The sequence below is a fragment of the Lepisosteus oculatus genome, chromosome 11 (genome assembly GCF_040954835.1).
Source record: "Lepisosteus oculatus isolate fLepOcu1 chromosome 11, fLepOcu1.hap2, whole genome shotgun sequence".
In the NCBI taxonomy this organism is placed as follows: Eukaryota; Metazoa; Chordata; class Actinopteri; order Semionotiformes; family Lepisosteidae; genus Lepisosteus; species Lepisosteus oculatus.
The window spans coordinates 31,003,547-31,019,988 of record NC_090706.1 but is presented as its reverse complement, the minus strand read 5'-3'; the positions used below and the strand labels follow the sequence as shown (position 1 = coordinate 31,019,988).

The following is a 16,442-nucleotide window of genomic DNA, read 5'->3' as shown; positions in this document are numbered from 1 at the left end:
GCTTGGCTTTTCTCATCTAGACTGTCAGCAAAAGTTCTCACAACTATTCAAAGATATTACATTGGCTGCTTGCTTTACAAAATGCCATAAGCCTGAAAAGTGTTTCTTGGAATATACATACAGTGTATACTGTATTATATATTACAGAGTATGAGAGTGAATACAACAAACATGATTTAGAACTGCAATTAATTCACAAGGATATCAAGAAGATGTCAACATCTTTTCATGAGTAGTGGCACTGATCGTTCACTAGACAGACATAACACAGGTAAATTCATTATGCTGATGAGAATTTCTTATCAGTATAGTTGATTAATATAAGGTCTACTATGAAAGTCACAGGCTACAGTATTAGTACTGGAAGCAAATATGTACATGCACATATACAGTATACATACAGGGATAATACAGATTGACTGTCCTACCCTTGTTCAGATGGCAACTTTCTTCAAACTTTGTTCACATACTGTACTCTGTTCACATAGATATCTCTCTTTGACTCTCTCACAGTAATCCTGTTGTGAAAACCCTGAGCTACAGACACTTGAATAAATTGAATCATCACACCCTGCAAGTCCCTCTTCATTCCCTGTAATGATAAGTTACCTGCCTATTTTAATGCTGGCCCCTGTGGTCCTTCTCAACTCAAGCTATTATGTGAAGGCTGAGTAGCAATTATTGAAAAGGAATGGAATGGGGTACTGAGTCCTGGGGTGTAGCCACCTACTGGGGAGGAACTGTGGAATTGAAAACTGAGGCCTGTCCCTGCAAATGAGTGTTGAGCATCTAAATTTAGTTGAAAATGCCTCTGTACTGGTCATAGTCTGCTGGTACAAACTAAGGTGTGAAGTATTTCTCTCTGTGTAGTTTCCAATATTTTGGAAGATATTTAGAAGTTTGAGTTGCACAAACTGCATTAAGTATTTACAGCTGACTCCAGGAGAAGCATACTGATAAGTCATAGATCTTTAGGCTTCGGCAGTGATTTTATCATTTTTACAGATAATATCAAATACTGTACATACTGTACCTGTAATAGATGTACAAGTCCTAGATGCATTTTGCAAGGTCTCTTTGTCTTAATGTGCTTCCTCAATTACTGACTTCATAATTTTATTTGTATTTATCTTTGCGGTGGTTGGATGTTACTATACAAAATTTAACTTATTAACTTTTGTCAAGTGAAATAGATACACTCAGCTGCGAGTTCCTACAATGCAACAATTCTTTGAGGGAGGTAATTGATTGTTGTCAAACCTAAAGGCTTAAGATATGAGAAGGGGTTAAATCCATAGCCCCAGCAAGCACAAGGATATGGAAAGACTTGATATATTTGTCCTGGAATTGATCTCATTGAATGGTTCACTACATGAGTATGCATCGTATAGTACACCCATTTAACTCTGGCTCAAAAGATATATTTTACAAGAACATGCGGTATTTATAGAAAATAAAAAAAATATTTAATATATTTCTAGAAAAATAAACATAAAAGTATGTTGTTTACACAGAACTAACATATGCTTCATTTAAATAAAGAAATACCCATTACATTATTTAGAAAATACTATTTTTGCTATATATTGTAGTTAATGCTAACTAATGCTGACTATTAACTATACAGTTCATGCAAATGCAGTGTGTTTACTGTATATTTTTAGTAGTGGAAGGTAGATGTTTAATGAGCTACTGTATAAAGCATGCCATGAAAATAAAGGATTTGGTTAAAATGCATAATAACATTTGACTAAATAGATGAGAACTACAAGCACTGTACCTGTATGTTATTTATGAGGAAGGTAACAAATTTCCAATTAAATGTATAAAAAAATATTCTCTCTCTCACAGTATACAAACAAGTATACACAGAAGTAGCACAGTATCCATGTACTGTATGACACCCGTCCATCCATTTTCAATCCACTTCATCCAATACAGAATCATGCAGGAGACATTTCCCATAAGCTAACTGACCTACCTGAACAATGAACTATAGGACGAAACTGTAGCAGTGGGCAGAAAGCTCACATGAACACAGGGAGAACACAGAAACTCCAACCATAAACCACAGGAATCAATCCTTGGGCCCCAGTACTGAGAGGCAGCAATTGTAACCACACCGCCACTGTGCTGCTCCAAACACAGAATATGTTAGAACAAAATATTAATATTTTCTGACATATTTTAAGGTTGCTGTGAGGTGAAACACAACTAGGTTACTGTACGTACATTTTGGTTTGAAACATACTACTGTATATTCAAATGAAAATACAAAGCAAAAAATGTGAATTCTAGCTATTGCAAATCCTTTTAGTCAAAAGCATTGAACATCCCCTTTTTTCATATTCAGTGGGTTTTTCCTCATTGAAATTAATAGCCTATTATTAGAAATGAAGTGATTGGCAGTTATATGCTATTTAAACAGATTCCAGTTTCAGTGTTATTTTATTTCACATACAACTGTACATATTCTCTTTTCTACATATGATGAATATGATGATTTATATTATTCTTTTGCATATAAAACAACACCAATATAAATACATAATACCATTAAAAAGAATTATACTATGTCATGAAATAAATGTTGAAATGTATAATTACAAATGATTCAATACCTAAATAATATGTGATTTTTTGTGTCTTATAATCTACTGTAGAGTACCGATTTGGGCTTGAACTAAGGTAATTTAGGATTTTTTGAGAGTGACAGCATTTCACCATGAAAAGAAAGTGTGACAAAAGATGCAAATATAAACTATCTACATTTGTTGCCATAGATACATGATTAATATAATAAATTAAATTTTACAAAAGCACACAACTTTCAAATTCAAATACTTCATATAATGACAAATTTCTAATACCTTGTTAATTTTCAAAATTAGTCTGAAGGTGCTGTATTACAGCATTTGAATAAATCCCCCTGAATTTTTTTTTAAGAATGTTTAAGTAGCCCCCAGAGATATGCGATGGGCTAGGGTATGAGATGAAAAAATGGATTTCAAAAAAAGAACGCAAGAAGAAATTGAATTTAAAAGTGGTAAAATAACCAGTGAACTGAAGAATACATGTAAACAGGTTATCACTGGCACTGATCTTCATGCTTTTGTGAATTTTCATTTATTTCATAGACCATTTACAAAACTCTTCCAATGGTTGCTCAAGACAGGGGTAGTACTTTTGGACTGGAAAATTGCTAATATAGTGCCCATCCATAAAAAGGGTGACAAAACTGAACAGAGTAATTATAGCCCAAAATGTCTTATTTCCTTATTTCTATTACGTGTCAGGTTATGGAAACAATAATTAGAGCAAAACTAGAGGATCATCTATATGGAAATAAGATCCCAATTTACTTAAATTAAGATCTTATTTCCATATAGATGATCCTTATGGACCTAATAGTAATGGATATTCACAGAGCACTGAATTTTATATATTTAGATTTTCAGAAGGCTTTTGATAACTTTTCTCATAAAACATTAATTCTGAAATTGCAGGCAGTAGGCATTTAAAGTAATGTGCACAATTGGGTTGAGAACCATTTGATGAATAGAAAACACAGAATACAGATAAAGGGCACGTTTTCTGATATTGGAGATGTACAGTAGTTAATGTGGTTCCACGGAGATCCAAATTAGGATCCTTGCCGTTTCTAATTTTTACAAGGTCTCGTGAATGTTAAGGAGATAGCAAGGGATGGACCCTATGCAGATCCAGGGTACTCAAGAGTTGGAAAAACAGAGTTAAACAGGGGAATCCAAATACAAAGTCCAAACGAGCAGTAGGTCAAAAGCCAAAAGGTCTTAGAGCGTAAAATACCCGAGGGAGAATCCAAAGTCGTGGCCAAAAGCAAGGCTACATTCCATAGGCCAAAAGAGGGAAGCAAAGAATGTCTAGAGGTAAACAGGAGGTGTAGCCCTCTCAGTGAAAACCTAATACTAAGCAGGGAAGGGACAAAGTTGGGCTTAAGTAGGCTTGGAAGGGGAGGCATGGTGGTAAAGAAGTGCTGGGATTGGTTGACTAGGTCTAGGTCATCTGAGTATTCCCTGAGTAGCTGAAGTAGGTGCCTATGGGTTCGAAGGCCCCTGGTGGCTGGATGATGGTACTATACCATAACAGTGAAGTTAGAAAACTAGTGAAGCAATTAGCAAACACTTTAAAAGCAGCAAAAAATATTCAAACAGATTTAGAATTCAACACTGAGCAAACACCTAAAAGATGTTGTTTAATGTAAGTGCAGAGTGCAGTCCGGGCATTTATGTTGACATGTCATTTACTTCTAACTAAATTTACTTCTTATCTAGACAATGTGGGGAAGCGAGAAAAAATAATCAGGATGTCAGTGTATATGATTAAAATTAAATGTGGAATTTAAATGGAGGGACGTGATGTTAAAATGTGCAATGCACTAATAAGACCTTAGAATATTGCATACAAATTTGGTCAACACATTACAAAAAAATAAAGTGCTGGTCTGCAATCAGTCCACACCAGAATAACCAGATACAACACAGTTCCAGTTTTAAGGAATGTTCTACTCTTATAGGCTAAAAGAACTAAATGTTTTTGGTGTTGAAGGGCAGATTATGAGGGGAGCTAATTCAAGTATTCAAAATCCTCAAAGGAATTCACAAAGTCAACCCAATGAACGTTTTCAAAATGAGTAGTGAAACATACTGTAAACCAAAGAACACAAATGTTAACTGAGGAAGTTCATTTAAATCCAAAAACGGCAAGTACATCTTCACACAAAGAGTTGCTGCAGTATGGAACAAGATATCCTGCTTTGTTGTTGAGGCCAATTCCCTGGTGTCTTGTAAGAAACAGCTGGATGAGATCTTCAGATAAAATGCCACTAGCGATAAGGCTGAATGGCCTCCTTTCATTTGTAATATTTTTATGTTATTCTGATCAAAACAGAGGAAAAGGTTAAACATGATTAAACTGACTGCCCCTGCTTTTTGAATTATTTACTTGCTAACATTCATCCCTGTTACATTATTGATGACAACCTCTTTAAATTTCATCAGGTCTTTCAAACAAATGTTTAAGAAAATTAGTTATTTATTAGAGTATTGGAATAAAAAAACAGAATACCTTTGAAATATTATGCACACTCACGGTTTACACTCATTCTTTTGGAAACCACCTCATTGTGGCTTATAACAAAACCATGAAATGGAATAAAATAAAAGAAACTGTTCAGAGATTGAGAACTGTTGTGCACTCATAAAAGTATAGTTAATCCAAGACAAAATAGAGAAAAAGGATTTTGTTTTCCTTCTGATGGCATATTTTGTGAACTAGTATTTTAGTTTTAAATTAACATTCTGTTTGTTTACTGTAGGCCCTGATGTCCATTAGATTTTATCCTGAGTACTTATTCACCATTGCTTTCCAAGGGATCCTACAGTCAAAGCTTAGAGAATGGACAATAAATTAAAAACAAAAATACAGAAGTTTTTATCAAAATTGTATTTAAAAGTCCTGGAAAGATTGAAAACCAATACCATCTTGATTAAAAATGTATACAGTATGTAAGAATGGGACATTTGACATCTGTGTTAGATTCCCCTGCAATAAAGTTTCTTATTCGTTAAAAGCTAGGTTATGTGCCTATTTTAATTCCTCATAATGGGAAGTATTGTTATATTAAATGTTAATACTCTTTGGGTCGGGTATGTGTAGATTACAACTTCCTTTACTTTCAGTTGCCATATACTGTATATTAGACACCTGATGAATGCTAGACAGATGAAATGTTATGACTCTTTTGTTTTCAGCGTGAAACAAACCTTTACCTGTTCCTCGTGTCCATATTAACTTCCACTTACTTAAAAAATGTCCAAGCATCTTCAGATACTGCAATCCTTAGTGAAATATACAGAAGTACAGTACATGAAACCGAATGGTTTTAACCACTCAGTGTATCATTTCAAGTTGGACAGTCTGACAAGTTACACAGCAAATGGTGTGGAATATTATTTGCAGATATTACAGAATGTTCAGTAAGTCAGCACTCTTAGATGGATGTAGAATTAAGGTGATTTGCAAGAGGAGTGTGTAAAGCAAGGCACATTTTTTTGGAGAAAAAAAAACGAGTTATTCCCTTTCTCTCTGAAAGACTGTTGTGTTGAGCATTAATTCAGAATACCCAGGCCTAGGGGTCAGGCGCTGCTATGAATTGTTTAGGAGTAAGGGATGGGGTATAAGAAGCTGAAATCAGCAGAATGCACAGAGATACTAGTCCTGACACCAGTGCTAAATAGAGTATCAGACTTCACGATCTGAATACTGAATGGAGTATAAGAGCCTGACAAGGCATCTCAGGCTACTAATACCACTACAAACCCTCTTTCTGTATGCTTGGCAGAATTTTAAAAGCACACTGTGCTTGATGCACATAGTGTGATCTACTAAACTGCAGTAAATTATCAAATACTGCAATTAATTTAAATATTTTCAGAAATATTTCAAAAGCCCTGTTTTGGAGAGTCTACTAACCCCTGTAAACATTACATTAAAGTGATACAATAAGAGCTGGATCAATGGTTGGCGGTATGATGATGATGTGCTGCAGTGCAGCAGGATGTGAGTAGACCACATGGACAAGGCCAGTATGGGATTGCAGCTCATTCTTAACACAGACCCTGTATGATGCAATCACACAGAGCTGTGTTGTCCATTTTGGTACTGATATTTGAAAGAAAACTGTTTAAATATCAAATGACAATGTGCAATTCATTCAGTTTTCATCAGATTAACAGAACATTTACTGAATCAGTATAAAATAAGGTTCCAGTGTGTTGTCGTGTGCTTACAATATTCAGTGGAGTTTTACCCATTTCAATAACAAAGCTAACAATATCGAATCATTATCAAATCACAGTCATGTGCTGAGCAAGAGTACTATAGAGAAACCAGCTAGACATACACCAATCTGCGTACAGGGCTAACAGGTCTGTTGAGGAAGCAGTCTCTCTGTGCTTCCACTACATCCTATAGCACCTTGAGGCCTCTAGTATGTACAGTACGCAGGGGTCTCATTCAAGACTACAGCTCAGCTTTTAAAACAATAGTTCCCTAGAAGCTCTTTCATAAGCCAAATGACATGGGTGTAAATCAATCTATGTGTCTCTGGATTCTAGTTTTTTTGTTTTTGTTTTATCAGGCAGGAGGCAGGTGGTTAAAGTAATCCAGAAGCTCTGACAGCCACAATTAAATATACAGTAGGTAACCCCCAAGTGTTTGGCTCTCACCCTTCTATACTCCTTGTATATTAATGGCTATCTATTACTAAATCTGTAAAATTAAGTTTGAAGATGATACTACCCCGGCAGGGCTACTAACAAAAAACGGCAAATCACTGTACAGGAAAGAGGTCACAGCTCTGCTTTGATGAGCTAGTGGAGTCAAACTAGCTCAATGTTAGTAAAACCAAAGACACCTTTAGGTTACTTGGCACAGCAATCTCTTCCACCTTGAAATGGGAGACCCACGTACACCAGAAAGTGAAGAAAGACCATTAGAGACTCTATATTCTTAGGCACCTCAGAACATTTGGTGTGTTTCAGGAAGCCATTTTTAAAGGGGAACAACTGAGAGCGTATTACCTTTTTCAGTGATGGCCTGATTTGGGGACCAGCCACTTAGGAGAGGAAATGGCTGGATAGAGTGGTCCGCACTGCTTCTTAAACAATGGGCTATGAATTACCATCTGTTGATTTTCTATACATGACTTGTTCAAATAACAAAATTCTGAAGATGATCAGTGACCACTCCCACCCATCTTTTCACCTGTTTTCTCCCTGGGAAGAAGGTGCAGGTGTGTCAAATCTAGAACAGAGTGGTCCCGGAAGAGCAGCTGCCCTGAGGCTCTTTGGCTTCTCAACTCACCCTGTTATAAACGTATTTCTTAAAGTATTTATTGTTAAGTTTGTTGATTCTTTCTTCACTGTGATATACAGTAGCATCATATTGTGTTTTGTATGATATGTGGATCTTATTTGATGTTTTTGCTTTTTCTTCTTGTATCTGGAGAACTCCACAAAAAATTCCTAAGAGCCCAAAGGGTTGGTTTTGCAATGAAGTTGACTTTGACTTTCAAAGTTGACTTTGAACTTCAAGTACTTATTCCATAGTTAAATACAGTTTATCTGTAAATACAGTTTATCTGTAATTTGCTTTGAGCAGATCTCTTCCCACTTGCACTGAATAAGCATTAAGCCACACTCACGTGACTACTTAAATATACCTTTGATTCTTCACCATTTTACTTCCCTTCCCTATCTTACCAATTAGTTTTAAATATATATGGTAATTATTTATGTCTACCCTGTAATTATGCTATATAGAAACAAAAAAACCCAACATAAATCTTAAAAGGATGTAATTTGCAGATTACTATATATACAGTGGTTGCTATGAGTGATTTTAGTGAAAGAAAATTCCACTGAATTATAAGAATTTACTTTTTTCATATACTGTATGTGCATAATATCACACATCACAATTCACATGAGAGGAGAGAGAGAGAAATTGTGTTACTACATTCAATGATGCCTCCTTTTGAAATCACATAAAAGTCCTGAATTATTCTGCATCCTTGCTGTGTCTCTATTAAGTGAGGATGATTCCAGCTCCTGAATTGTCAAAAAAAACTTACAATGTGTAGATTTGAAAAACATTCAATGAAACTCATTTCTAGTTCTATCAGTCCAGAATTTTTTGGCACAGCTCTGACCCAATTTATAAAGGTCGTAGATGAAAGGAGGGCAATTCAGACCATCTTGCATCAATCCTAAGGTTATGCAAATATCTTCTGAAAATCTCTTTCTGAGTGTGGATATACAGTACTGACCCATCACTTATTTATTTGTCATAAAGTCTACATGCGAGGAGAAAAACAGAAAGGTCACACATCTGTCAAATAGGTTTTTTAGAATGTAGACTTCCACCATAACTGACACAGTCTGCTCTTTGTAGAGTTTAGAAGGAGAAACATTAGCTAAAAAATGCAGGCCCTTTTTTCAGGAAATAAAATTTCTGCCAGGCAACACTCTTCATAGAACAATACCATCCTACTGTTTAGACAAAAGAGAAGGGGCCAATTGGATTAATTTACTGACAGTGCTGTACCAGATATTTTATTTAACTATAATCTTGCACTGATCATACACAAATAAAAGCGGATTAACTTTTTTATTACGTAATTCATCTGTATTATTAAAACATACAATCACTGTCTTACAAAGCAGAAAAGACTGTTTAAATGAAATTCAATTGTTCCGTTTAATATTTTAACAAGCCGATCAAAAAAAGCTAAATGAAATCCTTCGGGACTGTCTCAGTAGTGGTTATAGGATTTTATGTGTTGCCATCTCTGACGCCTGCTGTGTGGCATCCAGGGGATGAAAATAACCATTTTATTGCATCTCATGCACTAAACCAAGAATAAAATTGATTAGAATAGTAAGTCAATTAATATGAAGTCTCAAAAAAAGATCGTATGAAAAACATTGACACTTTACTTTGTCATTTGTGCCAGAGAGCAGATTAAACCCTTAATATAGCTTTTGAAGCTTCACCAAGGTGATCTGTCCTAGTATGTACTACACAAAAGTAAAAAAAAAGAAAAATATATACTTTTTAAATATATATGTATATCTATATTTACGTTTGCAGGAGGAAATAACAGTACAATATGTCATACTGTATGATATACAGTATATCATATCCTTAGTGTGATGGCCATCTCAGTAAGATACATTTTTCCTGTTAGGGTATCACTCTTTGTTTTGAGCTGGGGAGGGGATACAAATACATTGCTTTTCTTATTTTAAAGAACGTTATGTCAGGAATTAAAATCTATAGCTTTTTCATCCCCCACCCCATTATCAGAAAGCCATTTATTCCTGGTAAGAGACATGGCAACAAGGAGCCTATCTGAAAGGCAAAAAGCCCCGGTTGAAAAAAAACAGCATAATTTGGGAATAAAACCCTTGACAAGTCTGTCACAGACCACACACATAGGGACAGCATAAAAACACCAGTCAACCTGCCCAGCATGTCTTTTGCTGGCAATACCCAGGGAACACCTGTGTGAAGAGAACAGAATACACACATTCCACACAAAAAGTACCCTATCACCTGTTCTGACTACACTGTGAAGTTTTTGATTCTCTTAAGAGCTTGTTCACTTCCTTTTTCAAAAATAAAAATAAAACATTTGATAAAACTTATGCTGACCTAAAAAAGAAACTGATGATTTCTCAGATGTTATTATTTTTCATAATTTACACCTGCTCATCTTGTCAGGCTTTGAGCTAAGCTCATTTTTCGAGCTTCAATGAACATGTGCCAGAAAGACTGAGTCCTCTGATCCTGTTGTTGCACAAACGTGTAATTGTAGGCTAAGATGACCTATATACAGTGTCTGTATATAGTAGCCCAAATCAGTTAAATATAAATCATAGATCCCTATTTATACCTAACCTTAAGCCTTAACATTAAGATATACTATACCTGCCTTTTTACATAGGCAGCTGTTCACCATAGTTAAAAATCTAATTAAATATAGAAGAACAAGAAGACATTCAATTCAAGTTGGAAAATAGGAAGACAGAAGTAAAATATATATATATATATGCTGTGAAACCTGCTTCAGTATGTGTACAGCCAGCAGAGGAACACACCTGAAGTAGGCTCATAGCCAAAATGTTTTTTTTTTTTACTTTCTTTTCAGTGTGGAATGTCAGAATGTTTTTTTTTTTTGTAGTTGGCTAACTGACAGAGCTCTCCACTCTGTATAAATGTACACTACAAACTATTCTAAAACCCACAGCTGGTTAAATTCACCTAAACCAAATAAAACTTCAGTAAAATAAAAACGAACTGAAAAATACAACTGCACTCTGTCTAAGTCTATGTCCTGCTTAAGGAATATGACAGTTTTTACCTTAGACATTATGACTGTTATAACCTACAGTATATAAAAAAGTTTTATGTTTTACTGTCGCTCCTGCTATGACTGTTCTGTATAAGACAGTTTGGTTAAAGTGGCAAATAATTGATGTGGTCCAGCAGTGCAATTCACATCAGTGTTTCATGACACATGAATCACTGCTGACACATTTGAAGAATTCAGCTTCTGGTTTCAAATTACTTCATTATTATTTTGTAGTACCTACATGGGGTTTCAGTCTCCTACATATTTCAGAATCACACATCCAAAGGATAAGATTAAACTGTTTTCACTTAGATATAGTGAGGCTATACTTTTTTAAAACGTTTTACCTTACCCAGCAATTTCTCTTGTGCATTTAAAGCTTTCTTGAAATCACTCTCTCCCTGGAACCATTATTATGTCTTTAGGACATTATTACCTTGAGAACTGGATATCATCACTCCATTTGATCAATGAGTTCATGACCCTTCCAATTACCATGGGCCATCTTCCAAATTCCCATCATGCTTTAGAGTGCAATAGGTTTTAGATAAATTACATTACATGTACTGAGCAGTGAAAAATACCAAGAATCAATTTACACATTTGAATCTTCCAAATTTTCATAGGCAGAACATGTATTTTTACATGTCTATAAACAATGTCAGTGAGTAATCAATAACTTCAAAAAAAGTTTGCGAGGCACAACAGTCACTGGTTTGAATATCCTACTTAGTAAAATGTTTTATGTTTTTTAAATATGATTTGGTTTATCAACTGCTTTGTTTCAAATCATGTTTAACCTTCATAACACACAATTAAGATAAAGACGTGATTCGGAATCATTTCCACATTTATATATCTATTTAAACCAAGGGTGTTTTCCATCAGCTATCATTTTTTTTATTTTAAAAAGTAAAAATGTAAGAATTGAAAAAAAAACAATTGCATGGTATGTTGTAAAATCTGATTATATAATTTTAAAGATACCAAAGATCGATCTTGATTTCACAAATAAATCTTATATGTTAGACAAGCATGAACTTAACAAGCAAGCCTTAACCTTATACCATACTAAACACATCTGCACTCAAAGCTGAAACTCTCAGTAAGGTTTACTTTACCATATATATACAGTACAGTATATATGTACATAAGTGAAGCATTTAAATTTCAAAGACCAACATACCTGTCAGTCACAGAGAGCATTCCTCTAGCTTTATATTTTATTGATGGCCTTCATCTCATTAGGGAGATTTAGAGGAAAAGGCTTTGACTGAAGGAATGAAGAATTTTAGAAAATGTAGTTTTCAGAGGATCTTTTTATTTAACGTGGATGCTGTGAAGAGAAGGAAAAAAGAGGCAAGCATTTCTGTAAGTATAATTCTTTAGAAGGATATCATGTAAAACATGCTTGGCAAAAAGTGGTTTACACTGTGGTCTTCCCCACAAAAGCTCATTATTTACACATTGTTCCTATTTAACTTTGCTCAGCATTGCTTTGTTTTTTATTTCTGTACTTCAACTTCTTTACTACTGTGCTTGGGGATTTGGAAAATCTAAAAGATCCTGCCAGCTACTGTATAAGGATGGAATTTAATGAATGATTAGCTAAACCCAAATGCTCAAGCACTGTTTCTTTGGCAGCATTCTATGTCTTTTGTCACATTGCCTTCTTACTTATAAGTAAGGCCTACTTTTGTAACATCAAAACAGGACCACCTTAGTACTAATATAAAACTGATGTGCTGTAAACATGACAATTACATATTGTATATACTGCTTACTTGAACCCACTAAACTATATATTTATAGCTTTGTTCAAAACATTGTTTGTAGTACTTTTATTCTCAGATGTGCACTTGTTTCTACACTACAGTATGTGTTGGTTACAGGTTAGTTTGTACCTACACACATGAACCAATTCATGTGTTACTCTACCCAGGTATTATATTACCTATGCTACAGTGCAATGACTTACCATGCTCCTTCACTCCTGCAGCCTGGTAATCCTTTGTTAGAAAAACTACCTTTAGAAGATGCTACAATTCTTTATTTCCTGTCAGGTTCCCTCCTACTGAGGCTTGTTATTCAAATGCATATGGCAAGTCTTCAATATCCTGCCAACCTGAAAGACAGCAAACAGGCAGGTGTCACGCAGTGCACAAACATGTTAAGATATACTGTACTGTACTTCATATCTATATAGAAAGACAAACGTTATTAATCAATTAAATCCAATCAAGCATACAGATTCTTCTGTTTCACAGAAGAAAACAAATGCCAAAATAAGAACAAGCAAGAAACACTACAACAAATCAATTAATGATTAACATCAGGTGATTATTTGTTTATAAAAACAGTTCAATTATGAACTTTGTCATATAAGACATATTTGACACAAGATTTACTATCGACAAATTTTTTAAAGTGTTGTCAGAAGATATTCATCAGGGAATTTGTAGTCTTTTATCTGTATGTACTTGAGATGCAACACTTTCTGAATGCTGTTTTCATGTATTGGGGAGTATCCATACATGTATATGTATATATCTTGCAAGGCATATCTTTCAAGGTTATGAGAAAGGCAAGCATCAAGTTTTGAGCAAGAAGTCTTTTTGGTTCACATTAAAAAAGTTTAACTGAAGCTTACTCAAATAGACCTTCTTATTTCACTTTTGAACATATAAATTCAAGGAAGGGAATCAAGTGGAACAGTATATACTGTTTCTACCAACAGTATATACTGTACATTAAAAATATTAATGTTTCTCACAACATTAAACACAGTATACAAGTATATTTACTGTATATTTGGTGTTTACAAGTGAAACAGTATACAGTATGTTCTCCAACTTATAGGGTTATGGAGTTTTTTTAAGGACATGCATTTGCTATTAATTAACAAGTCTGTTTCAACAGTTCTCCTTCCAGTTAGAGCTTACTGATATTAATTCCCATAACTGTATACAGTATGGTACAGCATGAACAACACAATAAAATGCTGAAAGAATTTGAAAGAAAACAAATTATAAACATCTATGAAATAGACTTAATCCTAAGTCTTATTATAAGCAAATTAAAGTCAAACTACATTTCCATCTTGCATTTCATAATTAAAATGGTCAACTACTTTAATGAGCCCACTCTGCTTCACATTTAATTATACCATCTCAAATTTAAGCATGTATTCCAATTACCGCTCAGCAGTACTTTATTTTTGCCCTTAAAAGAGTAGTGCCTTCCTCTGTAAAGTTTCCACAATTTGTTTGTGAACTGATTGACCCCTTTTTCACATTTCAAAGTCAAACAGGGAAGAAGCGCATTTTTACTAAAAAGTGATCATTGTATAAGTGTGTATTTACTGTACATATTTATTAAGCTACATGTTTATAAGATTTACACCGAAATAAGCAAATACTAAGACCAGGACTAGAACAAGAATAAAACATAGGAATCCAAATGTATTTTTTGCAAAGCTACCCAAACATTCTTTAAGAATAAAAAATGATATGTATGTAGCAGATCTAGTGGGTGGTCTTCTCAATATTGCTAAAGGTGCATATCTCCTGTACTTCCTTTGGAGCAGGAGTTTTTACTTAGAAAGACTGAAGGGTTATGTGCTCTATTTAGGGCAATATGACCCAAAGCTTTTACGTTTCATCCAAATGAAATTCCCTCATCAATTCCATTAGTAATGAGCACTGGCGGAGGTTTGATTCACAAAGAAAACAATCAATTAAACTGACTCAGAAGGTTAATCCTGCCTACTGTTGTTTTTTTATTTCTAAATTTAACACAGGATTAAAAACTGAGATTTTTTCAGCTTTATTCTATCTTGCTGTTGTATTTTGAAATAACTATGAGCAACCAACCAACTACCCATCTTTATATACAGTATACTGTATGGTTTTATCAGATGCTACTCACTGAAAACCATCACTATACTCAAGAAATGAGAGACTGAGCTGGAATGAAATACTCCCACTGATAACCAATCTGGCAGGTATCCAGTCAGCCCACACTGCTACATGAAAAGTGAAGTGCTTGTTCAAGTGGACATATTCTGCACTGGTTTACTAGTGGTTTAACACTGGTTTACACATTAAAACATGTTTAAAATAGTGTGCCACAAGGTGGAAAGTATTGTCTTGAAAGATTTCTTAGTCAGTGGTACCATATTGTACACCACAAATAAAATAAAATGTCACAATTGTTCATATACTGTACCTGTTTTATATCTCATTTGTAAAGTCTAAAATGTTTCTTTGAATGTTTGGCGATTAGAAAAGCCATATTTCTGTCCTTTGTTACTCAAAGATTCCTCTTAATTTAATAAAGCTCAGTGAAGACAGCTTTCAGACCAACTAAAAGAAGCTTAACGCTTTAAAATTATTATATAAACAGCATGTATTCTTTCATGCTTTGTGAAATTTAAATATTAAGTGAAAGTTATTTAGCAAAAGTAAGTTTGTGGGGAAAAGCAATCTTGAGCAAAATGTAATGGCAAGTAAGTACTTTTATATATTGTACTTCATTATAATACAAAACATGTATGGATTGTACATTTATTAACTTAAATGCTGTCATCTGTAGGGCAGGAAAAGTACACGCTGTGGGCCTAGCAAGTAAGCTGTGATTCTTGTGGGAGTTCCACATTCCTTCTGGAATGAATCAAATTAATTAGAATTAAAGCCATTTTAAACATGTAAAAATTAAGGGGCCTTTTGGTAAAATGGTAAAAACATGTTTTGACCACTGTGCATTAAAATTTAAATAAGTACTTAAATTCTGCATGGAGTTTGTTCTCCCTGTGTTTACATGGGTTTCCTCTGGGTGTTCCAGTTTCCTCCTAATAGTCTAAAGACGTACTGGAAGGTTAACTGCCTTCTGGAAAAACTGGCCCTGGTGTGAGTGTGTGCAGTGGACTGTCACCCATGGAAACATTAATCCGCCTTGCACTTGTTGCTTGCTGGGATAGGCTCTGAATCCCCCACGAATTGGATAAGCGGTTAGAAAACGGCTGAATGGATTGAAGTACATACATTTTGTTTAAATATGAAATGGTAACTTCCTGTGTAATTAGGATTTACAATACAAAAGCAAAAAATAATAAGTTGAAATTATAACAGCATTGCAATAGGTTATTATTTCATATACTGTATATATACAGTATAATATTATTATAATTAAATAGATTAAGTGTTTTACTGTACTGTGCCTATGCTACATACTGTATATCTAGATCTTAAGCTGTTGACAAGTTAAAAGTTGTGAAAAACTCCTGGCAAGTGTCAATGAAACTATTAAAAATTATAGTTTGGCAATGACTCTCTCGGTCTGATGAAGAAGTCAGTGAATGTAAAGTGAAAGGCAATTAATATAAGACAAGCATGGCAAAAATGAATTCTTTATTCAAAAACACACCATTGTAAGAGAGAATTCTGTGGCAAAGATATATGAATGATGTGAAGGGTCTGTAAGAGAC

The 16,442-nt window shown here is 34.4% G+C and overlaps 1 protein-coding gene across 10 annotated transcripts in view; it reads right to left on the bottom strand.

The window, feature by feature from the left end:
- The window catches only part of LOC102695531 (teneurin-2), an 822,495-nt gene that overhangs the window by 701,646 nt on the left and 104,407 nt on the right, over positions 1–16,442 (bottom strand). For all 10 annotated transcript variants that reach the window (XM_015349967.2, XM_015349971.2, XM_069196089.1 and 7 more), the window contains exons 3-4: positions 12,936–13,082; positions 12,144–12,293 (exon numbers count right to left, since the gene is read on the bottom strand). The gene's annotated coding sequence lies outside the window, so the exon portion shown is untranslated. The remainder of the gene's footprint in view (positions 1–12,143; positions 12,294–12,935; positions 13,083–16,442) is intronic.